Here is a 14,546-nt window from a genome sequence, read left to right on the forward strand (position 1 = left end):
TCTAAGACCGTGGGGGGCTCTTTAAACAAGTGGACTCTGCTGAGAGACCGGCAGTTTCTGCCTCTGCCCCAACCCCCACTGGTCTGCACAGTCAGAAGCAATGAGGCTTGATTTTCCCTGATGCTGGGACAGTGAACTGTGAGGTCTGATTTGGTGCTGGGAGTGCTCCCCAGGTGTCCCTTCTATTTTTTTTCAAAACACGTGACTGCACTTTCTGCTGGCCTACCGCTGCTGCCACAGCTGCCACTACCACACCACGTCCTCTCCGTCCCGGCTCCGCCCCTCCTACCTGTCTGGGTGAGTGTTTCTTCTTTATTTCTTTGTTTGTTGGACTTCCATGCAGCCCGATTTTCTGGAACTTCTCGTTATCTCTAGTTCTGAGGTAGTTGTGTTCCTTCTTAGTTGTGAAGAGAGATGCACTGTGTCTGTCTACGCCTCTATCTTGGCCAGAAGTCCAGTCACCTTCTGTTTATAATTATTATTAATTAAAAAGTTATTATAATGATTTTCTATTTAAAATAGTAAGTGAATATTTCCCATCAAGGACGGAGGTGGTCCCCCTCACTTGTCGATGACACCTCACCTGCTCCCCCAGGGCAGGGCTCCCCACGGCCCATGGGGAAGCAGAGGGCCCTGGCCATGGCGTGCTCCCTGCAGACAAGGGAGTATTGTGTTTCCCTTTGCCAGGTGAGTGCTCTAAGGAAATCATCCGCTTCCAAAGTGGGTTGCAGAGAGCCCTGAAAAGGAAGTGTGCGCTGCAGGTGTGACTAATAAGGAAATACAAGCCTGCAGCCGGAACGCAGGGGAAGGGCTCTTCAGCAGCTCCGTTAAACGGCGAGTCAGCCGGCAGGACCAGGGGTCTAAGGGCCTGGCGAGAGGCAGGTGCACAAGAGCTCACGGTGATTCAGAAGGTTGTGTGAGCCGTGGACTGACACCCTACTCACTCTGAAAACTTAACCGCATTGAGCGCGCGTTCCCGCAGAATAACACGCGTCCGTTTGGTGATCAGTAGCTGCGCAGGACAGCTGACCCACGTAGTTACCAGCGGACTCGCACACAGAGGGCTTTTGCACCTTGGAGAGCCCCGTCCTGCCTCGCCGGCTCCCCCTTTCAGCCCCGCAAACACTCATCTGCTTTCTGTTACTGAAGATGAATTCCACCCAAATGGAATAGCGGCATTTGTCTTCCTTAGTCTCTGGCCTCCTCGCTCAGCAGGTCGATTCCAAGGCGCGTTCATGGCGTGCGTATAGGGAGATAAATCCTTTTTTATTGCTCCGTGGTGTTCTCGTGGATGGCTGCGGCACCGCCGTTCACGCGCTCAGCCGGTGATGGGAATTGGGGCTGCTTCTCTCTGTCTCTGCTGCAGCCCCCCGCTTCACACCCGGCACGGGTGTCTGTGGGCTTCCTCCCACGGAGAGTCCCAGACACTCGCTGGGTGTCCCACAGCTTAACTCAAGTCTGACGCTGCAGAGAGCGTCACACCCACGTGTGAAGGAGGCTCAGTCCCAGTGGGTGTCACCTGCGCGTGCCCGACCTGCACACTGGAGGCTCCTGCAGCCCCTGCTCGGGCTCCGTCACGGGCTGGCGTGACCCACGGAGCGCAGGGGAGCAGCTGCTCGCCAGGTCACAGGTTTGCTGTAAAAGGGGACAACGGGCGGTGGGGGCGGAGAGCCCAGGGCACGGCAGGCAGGGAAGGACCCGCAGCTCACACTCCCTCCCGGGCGCCGCTCCCCGCACCTCTGCCCCCTGACCTTACGGTTTGTGTGGAGGCCTCAGGATGGAGGCACGACTGATCGAAGTCACCGGCTGCTGGGCCTTTCCCGCGTCCGAGGTGGGTGAGGGGGGCTGGGCGTTCCAAGCCCCGAGCGACAGGGCCAGTTCTCTGGCTGCCTGCCACCACCCCGCGCCCAGGGGCCACCCGTCACTGGTCACCTCAGTGACGTGCAGAGGGACAGTCACACTCTGAGCCTCCCAGGGGCTTTTAGATGCTGTGTGTCTTTCTAGAAACTAAAGTTTTATTTCTGATGAAGTTGTCATTTCTTTTTCTGTTTGGTTCGTGACTTTCGAGTTCTCGGTAAGAAAGCCTCTCCCAAGATCTCAACGATTTTGTCCTAGGTTTTCTTCTAGAAGCTTCATAGTTCTGGCTGTTGCAGTTAGGGCTTTATTTATTTTTGAGGTTCCTCGCTTATTAAAACATGAGTATCTTTAAGGCAGAGTCATAGAAAGTGGGGCGATTTCACACGTTGCCATGAAATAAAGCGCTGCTTTACGCCGAGAGGGGTAAGAAGGCTGCCCTATTCCCACTCTGACTCGGGGACGCGTGACACACACGCAGTTAGGACTCGCGTGCTCCAGGCGGGCAGAGCGAGGGAGAGACACATGTGCAGAAGCCTCCCGGGCCACCTCCTGCCCGTCCCGTCCGCGTGCGGCTGTGCCCGTGTGCGGCCCGGGCAGGGTCACGCCTCCGCGCGCGCAGCTCCCGCGCCCCGCCCTGTCCTTTAGGCAAAGGCGTTCGTTTGCTCCCAGAGCCTGGTTATGGGTGTGCGGCTTCTTTCTGTAACTGTAGTTCTTCCTGCGGGGTCACTGCGTGCTCACACGTGGTTACGGGGGAGAGAGGAGAGAGGGCCCGTCCCCCTTGCGCGGTGGTGCCATCTTGCAGAACCGTAGCCAAGGTCACAGCCAGGTAGTGACACCGCCAGCCCCACTGGAGGACACCCCCATCCCCCCGAGGGGCGCTTCTGCTGCCCTGAGAGCCACGCCGCCCCCTCCCGCCCCGGCCGCCTGACCTTTGTTCTCCAGTTCTGCGACCCCGCCACTCGGGGAGGGGTCAGGTGCGTCAGGTGCGCTGGGCCCCTGTCCTTCCCAGTGGTGTCCCGTGCTGCGGCCGCCCCGCCGTGTGTTCCCACGGCTCCCCGTTGCGGGAGCCTCTGCGGCGTCCCCGGTTGCGCTCGGCTGTGCGTAAAGGTGCTGTAAATACTGTGCACAGGTCCCCCCCGAAGTGAAGTCTCCGTCTCTCCGAGGCAGCGGCCCGGAGCGCCATCGCTGGGTCGTGCGCTTAGTTTTTATGGACGTCCTGTTTCCATGGAAACGGCCCGAGTGTTGGCCAGAGCGCTGGGCCGTTTGCACAGCAATCCAGGGCCCCGGGATTGCAGCCGGCGTTCCGTGTCGTCGCCATTGTTAACGCGCGCCTTCCGGTGGGGGGTGTGCAGTGACACCCAGCCCCGCTCTGACCTGCACCCCCGGTGCGGGACGGTGCCGACCGAGCGCCTCTGCCAGCTGCGCCTCCCCTTTGGGAAAACGTGTCTTCGTGTCCTTTGCTCGTTTTCCAGTCAGTCTGACAGTTCACAGTTCTCTTCCCACTTCCGGCACATTAGTCGTTGGTCACGCATGTCGTTCACAGATAAGTTCTCCTTGTCTGCAGTCTGTCTTTTTATCCTGTTAGGGTTTGTGCAGAGCAGGTTTTAGTTTTGATGAAGTTCAATTCTTTTCTTTTATGGATCATGTTTTTGATATCAAGTCTAAGAACTATATGCCTAGGTCTAGATCATGATTTTTCTTACGTTTTGTTTTCTAAAATTTTTTATACTTTTATATCTTACATTTAAGTCTGTGAATACTTGCAGTTAGTTCTTGTATCAGGTACAAGGCATAGGTCAGCCACCCTCCGCTACCTGTGTCTTTTGGGTCGGCCAAAAAGTCCATTACGTTTTTTCCGTCCGACGGCTCTAGTAGCGCTTAGCTGTCTTTAACTCCATTCAAAACAATTTTGTTAGGTTTTATTGTGGCAGCTGTCATATCAGCGTGCATTTAAAAAAACCTTATCAAAATTGGTGAATTTTTGTGCAGCCATTTTAATATTGAAAATGGAAGAAAATGCGCACTATTTCAGTGTATTATGCCTTATTATTGCAACAAGGGTAAAAATGCAACTGAAATGCAAAAAAGATGTGTGCCGTGTACGGAGAAGGTGCCATGACTGACCGAATGGGTCCAAGCGGTTTGCAAAGCTCCTTGGTGGTGTTGAGATTCCAGCCAAATACTTCTCTGCTGCGGGGCCATCTCAGGCACTGGAAGGTGTTCAGCAGCCCCCCCACCCCCCGCCCCCCGGCCTCTGCCCACTAGAAGCCAGGAGCAGGAGACAGCCGACATGCTCAGAATGAAAAACATGTCTTTCATATTACAGGAAGGAAGTAATGGACTTCTTGGCCAATCCAATTTTTTTTTTTTGCCTGTGGACGTCCAGTTGCTGCTTCAGTGCCATCTGTTGAAAAGATCTTCCCTTCATTGAATTGTTTTTCCATATTTGTCAAACGTCCGCCTGGCACATCTGTGTGGCTCTGTCTCCAGGTCCTCTGTTGTGTTCCACGGTCTGTGTGTCTGTCCCTCTGCCAGTACCGCACAGCCTTGACGAGTGTACCTAGGTGATGAGTCTTGGAATCAGGTAGATCGGTTCTTGCCACCTTATTCTTCCTTTTCAACGCTGTTTCAGCTCTTCTAGTTCCTTTGCTTTTCTGTATAAATTTTAGAACAGTCTTGTCCATGTTTATAACATCTTCTGTGAGGAATTGCGTTAAACCTGTACACTGATCTGAGAAGAACAGACACCACTGTTGAGTGAATGTGGCATGTCTCTGCATTTATTTAGGCATCTTCCCATGTATGTCACCAACACTGTGTCGTTTTCCTCACACAAGTCTTGTGCCTGAATAGTTATGTTTATGTCTCATTTCATTTTTTGAGTGATTATGAGTGATTTTCTATTTTTAGTTCTGGTGTTTACTTATTGACTACTAGTATGTAGAAATATTAATACACTGGATTTTTAATGTTTATCTCATATACTATACCCTTGCTGAACACACTTATTAGTTCTAAGAGGGTTTTTGTAGATTTATTGGGAATGTCTATGTCGACACGCATGTCATCTGCAAATACGGATAGTTTGTTTGTTTTTCTCTTTAGCCTGCAGGGCTTTATTTCCTTTTCTTGTCTTGTTACATTGGTTAGAATTCCCAACCCTGTTGAACAAAGAGCGGTGAGAGCGGACACCTGTACCTGCTCCTGATCCTAGAGGGACAGTGTTCGGACTTTCATCACAAAGTACGATGTTAATTACAGGCTTTTTGTAAATACTCTTAATCGAGCTCGGACATTCCCCTCTGTTCTGATTCACCTGAGAGCTTTTAAAATGTCACTGGGTGTTGAATTCTGTCAAATTCTTTTTCTGTATTGATTTTATGGTCTTGGGAATTTTCCTCTTTAGCCTGTTAATGTGGCGGATTCCACTGATTGATTTTCTGATATTGAACCTGCCTTACATCCCTGGAATAAACTCCCTTTGGTCATGGGGAATAATGATTTTATACCTCACTGAATTCTGTTGGATACTGTTTTGTTAAGGATTTCTACATCTACATTCCTGAGGGATGTTGGTCTAGGTTTCTCTCTCTTTTTTTATGTATTTTCTTCTTCTGGTTTTAGTTTGAGGGGTAATGCTAGTTTCAGAAAATAAAGTTTGAGATTTTCCTGTTTCTTCTTAGGATGAGTAGTTTTCTGTGGACACAGGAGCATGTTTTGTTATATGGGACCGAGACGGAGTAGGAAATGGCCATGCGGGGGGCGTGGGGACCACGTCCTCTGGGCCTGGACCCCTGAATGACAGGCCAGGTGTGCTGGGCGCTTGGGGGTTGTGGGTCAGTACATGTAGGGCAGGGGCGGGTGAAGAGTCAGGGAAGCCATGGGGGCCTTCCTTCTGGGCTGGGGACAGGGACATGCGACAGCAGAGCACCCATGTCCCTGTTGAGAAGGGTTCCTGCATGGGTGGGGTCACCACTGCAACCTGGGAGCAGAGTGACACAGCAGCCGGGGCACAGAGGGCGGGGCCAGACCAGGACCCGCGGGGCAGCAGGGTGTGGCTCCCGGCCCCTCAAGGCTGTCGTTATGGGTTGTGTCATGTCCCCCAAAGACGCCGAAGTCCTAAAACCCTCGACCTGTGAAGGTGGCCTTCCTTGGGAACAGGGTCTTTGCAGAGGACCAAGGGAAGATGAGGTCTTCAGGGTGGGCCCTGATCCAAGGGGACCAGCGTCCTCATAGGAAGGGGACAGGCTGACCCAGAGACAGACGCACCGCGGGAGGTCACTATGGTCAGGGCGGCCGCAGGACTGTGCTGGCAGTGGGAGTGCGCACTGAGCGGCTCCCGGGGTGGGGTGAGCACAGGGGAAGGGTGAGGACCCACAGTGGCCTGCGGGGTGGGGGAGGGGGCCTCCTCTGAGACATACAGGGGCGTCAGGTGACGGCCCCAAACATGGCAGGGGCGGTCTGCGTGGGCCCTTTCCTGGGCTTCACCTGGAACTTGCCTCCATCAAAACCCTCCCCAGACCCTTTGCTTGCCTCTCTTTGAACAATGGTTGGCTCTGACAGACCAGCAGCCCTGCCCTCTGGTCGCCGAGGCTGGTGTCTCAGCCAGGAATGTGAGACCTGGGCCGAGGCCCCTCAGAGCCCGGGACCGGCCTGGCCGTGCTGGTCTGTCTGCTGCCCTGGAGACGTGGTCTGGATCTGCCCAGAGACTAGACCTCTACTCCTGCTTGCCAGCTTGGACGACTGGCCTGAGCTTGTCCTGCCGGCCCGATGGGGCTGAGCCTGCTGTGGGACGCCGTGCGGCAGGAACATGGGGGGTGTGGCCCGTGACTGTGAAGGTCCTGGGTGGGGTAACCCTCGGCGGAGAGGTCCCTCGCTACCCCTCGTCCAGACTGTAAGTCCCTGAGTTGATGGCTTTCTCCAGGTGACGAGAGGCGCCCCGGGCCCAGCCCAGGTGCAGCGCTGCTTTGCGCATGCCTGGCCCGCCCGCAGGCCCTGCTGCCCACCAAGCACAGCCTGGGGGAGTGGACCGGAGGCTCCCGTGTGTGTGCGTGGGGACAGCCCTGATCACAGAGTGCATGCCAGCCTCACGTCTGCGCTCCTCCGTCCTGTCTGTGCTCCTTCCTGTCTGTGCTCCGTCCGGTCTGTGCTCTGTCCCATCTGCCTCCATCCCATCTGCGCTCCGTCCCGTCCGCGTTCAGTCCGTCTGTGCTCCACCCAGTCTGTGCTCCATTCCATCTGCCTCTGTCCCATCTGCGCTCCTCCGTCCCGTCCCCACTCCGTCCCGTCCACTCTCCCTCCCTTCCGCGCTCCATCCCGTCCACGCTCCTGCGTCCTGTCTGCGCTCCGTCCCATCCGCGCTCCGTCTCATCCATGCTCCGTCCTGTCTTGCCTGCAGCCCCGCCGAGAGCTCATCACAGGCAGAAAAAAGTAGCTGGTGCTGCAGCTGGAGAGTGAGGCCCAGCCCAGAAATCACGGAGCCCGATGGCCGGCGCCCCGGAAGGGCGAGCTGGGGGCGGCCGTGCGGACGGGAAGGGGCGGGATGGTGTTGGCACGCGTGCTGGGCGCAGCCGTCCTGCAGGGACCCCGACACAGGCCTCCCTCGCCGCCCCCCAGCCGCACGCACACCGGCCCCACCTTTGGGGCTGACAGTGCTCCCCTCGAGAGCTGGGCCCCCGGTTTTCTGTTCCGGGCACCGTCTGCAGGGCGCCTCCCTCCTCCCAGCCAGAGCTCCGCCGGGGCAGCGGCTCCTGAGCACTCCTCTGCTTACTTTGCTCTGCTCTGGCAGCAGAGTCAGAACCAACATGTTCAGGATTAATATTTTTACCTAAAAATTAAAAGCAATTTCCTGCAAAGCAGTTGCATCGTGGAGCAGGAAAACCATTTTAAAAGCACTGGAGACCCTATACCTTGTCTTGCTTTGTTTTTCTCCAACCGAAGATTGATTTATAATGAGAACATCTTTGGGAAAGACACGGCCTGTTGGCTTTCTTTCGCTTGCAAGTGAAGAAAGACTTGGGTGCAAATCAATATTGATTTGGGGCTCCTGTGGTCACATTATTATTTTGATGAAATGATTAATGGTGTGAACTTTAAAAACTGATCTTAGGTGTCCTGCCTTCTCCTGGAGTCTGCAAATAGGTTGCAATCCGTAGGCTTACAGAAAACTGTGGAAGCTGAGGTTTCGGTCCCCGTGGATGTGACAGCGTGTGGCCACGGTTTCCTCCCTCCATCCACCCCAGAACTTGGGGGAAGCCGTTTCCTTCTGGGGCGATGTGGGTCCCCGTTGACTGAAGGCCTCGGGCCTGTGTGTGTTGTGATTATTATTAATGAAGGTTGGTGATTAACATGTGACCTGAATACAGTAGGATGCACGTGATTTAGACGGAGCATGTAGCAGTCTGCCTTCTATGACATGGATAGCCAGACCATGTGACACACAAGGGACAGTGTTGACTCAATGCCAGGCTCTGAGGCCTGTCCTGCAGCGGGTTCCCTCCGTGCTGATGGGCTGCCGCGGACCCATGGCCGGTCTCCGTCCTTTGCGGGACCGCGCACTGTATTTTGAGAGCCCATGTTTGTCACAGTAGCTCTGTGGCCTGTCCCAGTGGGTGGCGGGGCGTGTGGTCTAGCGAGGTCCCTTCTCACTTCCATGGCATCCTGCAGGTGCGTGGCACCGGCTCCTGCAGGAAGCTGGCGTCTCTCACGGGGTGCAGCTCCAGCCCGAGGTGGCGTGGGGCACTCAGAGGCCTGTGCACCGTGCTGACAGGACTAATTAGGTTTAATTAACAAATCTCAGAGAAAGCTACCGGGAAGACTTGCAGGCTTGCAGGGATGGTCCCCGGTGCTGGGCCCTCCCCCAGCAGATTGCTGGCAGACGCGTGACGAACGTTTTTTATCACGGTGACAACGGAATCACGCCTCCTTTGCTCCGTGAGTCTTTGATCATTGAAATGAACATTTGATTCCGAGTCTCACTCATCACCAACACGAGCCGTCAGGCTTTTCATGCCGAAAGGTAAATACCTTCAGAGAATCCTGATTTGGGGACAGGTTCCAACAGAATATGCTGGCAGGCTGAGCCCAAGGCCCCGGCCGAAGCCGCAGCCACTCAGGGACGCCGGGCAACGACAGGGAGGCCAGGAGGTGGCCTGTGAGACTGTGAGAGCCGACGAGTCTGCCGCCTGCTGGGACGGGCTTTGCACTCCTGCCTCCACAGGGATCGTGACACCAACGGGGTTGTACAAGTTCAAGGTCAAGGCCCCACAGGCTTGTCCTCACCTCAATACCAGCCTTATCTGGGGCTCCCCAGGGCACCCACACTTCTGCTTGACTTGGCTACGAGGCAGGGGTTCCCACAGCCCCGCTCAGGTTCAGCCATTCACTACGATGACCCCTGGAACCCAGGGGAGCTCTGTGCGGACGCCGACCGTTTTGTGACAAAGGGCACAGTGACCTGCCCGAAGAGGGGCGCCCCGGGCGAGGCCCTCCGGAATCACAGCCTGGGCTCCGGAAAGCAGAGGCAATGAATTAGCACGCGCTCTCTGTGCCGTGGAGCGGGGCAGACACAGCCCACGCCTTACTCCCAAGTCAGCCTGCACGGGCGGGAGAGGGCGAGGCAGAATTAAGGAGCGGGGAGACCCGGTCTCACGTTCTAGGTGGCGAAGCGGGCGATCGGGTGTGAAGAGGAGAAGGAAGGAGGCGGCTGGTCCCTGGGCCTCAGGACCTCCGACCCCAGTGGCCGGGCTGCCCCCTCCCGTCAGACACGAGGGCTGCCTCTGTGGGAAGTCCCTGTGGGGGCCTGGCAGCCAGGCTGTGGAGGAGGTGCGACCGTTTCCCCAAACCAGGGCATTCATGTTCAGGGTTTCTGCCTCACAAGGCTTCCCCCAGTTAACTCTGTGGGGTCCGTGTGTACTCACCTGCGCCCCCTTACTGGCATGTGTGTGTATGCAAAGGTGTGTATCTGTCTTTGGATCCAAAAGCACCTGGGAATTGGGAAAAAAAGACCTGTTGTTTCTCCCAGGGAGATTATGGAGAGCCGGCCAAGGACATCCCAGCTCAGGTGCTGTCTCAGGGCAGCGGAGGGGGAGGCCAGGTATCGGGGAGGCCATAGCAGCCCCCAGTCCCGGTGTCACTGCTCCCTCTGGGGCCTAGGCACTGCCGTCCTGGCCACTGGGAGGCACGGGCAAGGCCGCCCACCGTGGGTGATTAAACGCCCCCGTGAGGAGTGGCCCATGACGCCTGCTCCCCCCTCACGGGCCACAGGGGCCACATGAGTGCCTGTCACTGCAGAGGCTGGGCAGCCGGTCCTGCTTGGGCCCCAGCAGGGAGGCCCCAATGGAGCCGGGAGGCCTGGCTTGCTTTCTGCAGCAGCCCCAGGGCAGATGGGGCCACAGCAGAGGGATCTGCAGGTGACTGTGCCATCAGCCAACATGTGGGGTGAACGAGCTTTGGGAGTTGTGGGGCAGGCTGGACCCAGCTAAACTGTGACAACCTCCCCCAATAAAGCTGTGTCTGCCTGGTACCTCAGCATGTGCCTTATTTGGAAGAAGAGGCTTTGCAGATAGAACATGGCAGGAGTGTCCAGATGGGATCATCTTGGCCGTTCATGCAAAGGCCAGTCCTTATGAGGCCGGGGAAGGGGCAACAGATGGGACTCAGAGGAGGCCCCGTGACAAGGCTGCCACACGCCGCCGGGTGCCGCAGCCGCCGGAGCTGGGAGAGGCAAGCAGGGCTCTCTCCCAGAGCCCAAGGAGGGGCCGTCGTTCCCAGGACACCTGGACCTTGCAACTCTGGCCCCCGGAATGGTGAGAGAATAAACTCTGCTGTTCCCAGCCCCGAGGTGAGGTGTTCTGTGCGGCAGCCACAGGACGCTAATGCAGGTAGTCCTTGGAAAGCGCACATTTCTCCCTTCGCTGTCCCCGTCTCCTCCGAGGCTCAGGCTGGGAACCATGGTCCTGCTTCCCGACCCTCCTTCCCGTCTCCGTTTCTGATGAGGAGCTGGAGCCCAGCTGCGGAGTAGGGGTGCGGAGTAGGGGGCACTGCCCGGGGCAGGGGGCAGGGCAGCCAGGGCTCTGGGAGCCCGCGGGACTTGCTGCCTGAAGACTGTGGCTGTTGGCTGGGGCAGGGGTTCAGGAGACAGAGGTGGGGATGGGGGGCCCCGCGTGCCTTCTGTCCCCCGAGGTCAGAGGGAGATGGACAGACATCCAGGCTGGTCCCTGCCCAGCTCACAGCCACCCAGAGCAGACCTGCTCAGCAGGTTAAACCCCCTTTCATTTCAAAGCTCTGCGGGCCTGTGAACCACTAGTTCCTGGACCTGAACTCATGTTACAGAGTTGAGAAAATTCTCTGTTGGTCGTCACTCTGGGTCCTCTCATCAACGGCCCTGGTGAGCTGCTTGTCAGTCTTCCCGACACCCTGTGATAGTCAGGTCCTCAGGTGGGGAGATGCACCCCTGGGAGCTGCTGGTCCTGCGGGGGAGCCTGGGGCCCAGGAGAGGCGTCGGGCCCGAAGGCTGTTCCTGGGCCGTGGCCCGGGTCTCACCTGAGGGGGCTGCTCCCAGGGGCCTGGCCGGGGCAGGCAGGGACACTTTGACCCCAGGTGTTTCCACTCAGCGCCCCTCCACCGCATGCCGGAAAGTGGGGGGCCAGGTCCTGAAGAGGACACACCGTTTGTCCTTGTCCCACTGCAGACTGTCTTCTGGCTCCTCGGACACCTGGCTGGTCCGCATTTGAACACAGGTCGGGCCGCTCCTCCGGGCGGTGCTATAATTAGGAGGTCCCCATGGTGAGGGTGTGCACCTCTGCCGGTGGCCGCCCTCTCCGCCTCTGCCCTGAGCCTCGGGCCCTGTGCTCTGCGTTATGGTGCTAACAGGGATGGGAAATAGAAACTTCAAGGGCTTGATGAAATTAAGACTTTCCGGTTGGCTGGCAAAAGGCGGATGGGGCAGAAATACATCAGCCCACACGTTTGAAGACTGGGAAGCGGAAAAGCATGTGGTCTGGGCTGTGGGGACTTGGAGCCACAATATAATTTAAAATCAGCCCGTTGGCCGTGATGTCTCTGCTCAGACACGCTCCTCCCAGGCTAATGAAACTGGGGCTCCTGCTCTGAATCCCTGTCGGTTCTGACTGAAGTATTCAAACATTCCCCCCAGAAGCAGGTCAGCCCGTGGCCGGGATGGAGAACGGGGGCAGGGTCGCAGGCCACAGGGTTCTGTCTGCCCAGACAAGCAGCTCCTATAGGACTCGGAGCTGGGGACGAAGGGCCCTCGGTGAGACACGGGCGGGCACGGCACCCTGCTGCAGGGGACCGGGGACGCCGCCACAGCCACAGGAGACAGACAAGCTGCTCATTCTGCATCCTTGGCCCCGGCTGCATGCGGGGCCCGCGTCCAGCTCTGACCGCCGAACTTTCCCTTGGGCCCCGCAGAGGCAGCCAGGCCGCTGAGCGTGCCGCTCCTCTGTGATGGGCGACGTGGAGATGACGCAGCTGGCAGAAGCTCGAGTGAGGGACTCGGCCAGAGTGGGAGTGTGCGTGTGCCCCCGAGCGTGCGCACATCCCCACATGTCCTGGGGCTCTTCGGATGGCGGAAAGCGACTGGCCATTGGGCCGCATCTCCAGCAGGCAGGGTTTGGTGGGAGCAAGGGCAGCAGAGGATGCAGCTGGCACACACTCAGGGCGCCGCAGCGTGCGGGGTACCAGGCCGAGGCCCGTGGCTGGGAGTCAGGTGACCGGGCGATGCCCTCAGGCCCCAGCAGCCAGCCAAGAGTGTGCCCCTCTCTCCGTGGGGGCTGTGAAGCCGGGCTCCGCCTCTGGTCGGGAAGCAATGCTGAGCCCCCGGCTGTGTCCACCACACCGAGACCTCGGGCCACCCGCACAGCTCAGTGGTCAGAGTGTGAGCATCTGGACTCTCCTGACCAGGCTCTGAATTGTAGCCCTAAATGGAAGGTAAGTTTACGTGACGGGCCAGAGCGTGCAAGTCCGGCTCATGGTTGTCCGGGGTGGACTCGCCTGCCTCACGTGGCCGAGCCCGGGATTGAGCTGGCCTTGCCCCCGGGGAAGGCACAGCTCGTCTCTGTCCCGGCCAGGACCAGGCAGCCCGCAGCCCGGAGCCTGCAGCTGGGCCACACTGAGCGGCGCTGCCCGTCGGCCCCTTGGGCCTCACAGGCTGGAGAGTGCAGAGACAAGTCACCCTGTCAGGTTAAGGCGACGCTGATGTGACCGGCCGCATAGAACAGCGAGCCAAGGCGATCCACGCTGTTATGTTTAAACTAGGATCGCGTGAAATAGTCTGTCACATGCATTTGTAGATACGATCTAAATTATTGCAGGGGCTGAGTCACTTCCATTTGTAAACACCGCTTAAGAGCAATGACTGAGTTTTGCTTCTGAGGTCTCCAGATCAATCCACTGAGACTCCCACTGTGGGGAGCGGGGGGCCCTCCGGCTGCGGAAGGGCCTGGAGCACGTGCGACTTCTCCTGGGTGGTGTCACATTTCCCAGCGTTGCCCTTTCCTTCATTCGCTCAAGCAGTGACAGCAGATGCGTCCTTATTTATGCCCGTGATTCTCGCTTCCGTGGGGCTTGGCGTTCAGACCGTTGGTTTTCAAAGGGGGTCCCCTGGCTGGACCGTGGCCGTCATCACCTGGAACTGATGAGAAATTCACATGTTTGGGAGCCCCCCAGCGCGGACCTCCAGAACGAGAAAGTCTGGGTTCACCAGCCTCCTGTCCATGCTCAGGTTTGCGGACCAGAGGTTTGGGCTCCTGTGTATTCTTGGGTCCGTTTACAGTTTGCATTTGTCTAGAGCAGTGCCCGTGACATCCGGGTTCTCAAGTGTATTAGCACGGAGTTGGAAACATATTTAATTCAGAATTAGAAAGTCTGAATCTGCAGTTGTTTTTCTGTGTGACTGCACATTAGATTGTCTTCCCATGTGTCGGCTTTTCCCCAGCTGACTTATCAGCGTGTTGAGGCGCATTATTCCTGGGATTTCTGTGTGGGTTCCTTTTCCTCAAGGGCAGCAGGATAAACATGGCCCGTGCCAGGGGGTCCGCTGTCTGTCGTCTGGGGACCTCCCTGGGCCCTGATCTGCCAGAACCCCAACTAGTCCCAGTGAGGGGGTGCGGCTGCTCCGCCCTCCCCCACCGCCCACGGCTCCAGAGCAGCTCCGGCCTCAGCGAGCCGGCCAGAGGGAGTGCTGGGAGGAGGGCCGGGCGGCTGCCGCGGGCCTGCCTCGCCCACGTGGCTTAGCCCAGGAGCGACGTGGAGGCATCTCCAGACGCCCGCCCCAGGCCTTCTCCTGAGCCCCGTTCCCGCCAGGGGTCTCATCCTCCCTGCGATCCCACAGGAAATGTCCTCCAGAGCCTCGATTCACGTCCACGTGGAAAACTGACGGTTGCGACATGCGTGTGCTAAACCAGGACGTGCGTGGCAGGGCTCTCAGCGGCCCTGGGCGATGACAAGGGGCCGCAGAGACCTTCCTGTGAGCAGTGTCTCCCCCAGGGACCCAGGCGGCCGAGGGCGGCTCCTGGTGGCGGTGGCCCCGCCTGCTTTCTGCTGGCCCGCTTTTCGCAGTTGCTGGTCATGGCAGGTTGGAAATATCCCCTCCCTGCAAACACATCTAAGTCCTAACCCCCGGCACCTGTGGATGGGACCGCAGTTGGAAACAGTGTCTGTGTAGATGT

Source organism: Furipterus horrens, unplaced genomic scaffold (assembly GCF_987537825.1).
Source record: "Furipterus horrens unplaced genomic scaffold, mFurHor1.1.pri manual_scaffold_5, whole genome shotgun sequence".
In the NCBI taxonomy this organism is placed as follows: Eukaryota; Metazoa; Chordata; class Mammalia; order Chiroptera; family Furipteridae; genus Furipterus; species Furipterus horrens.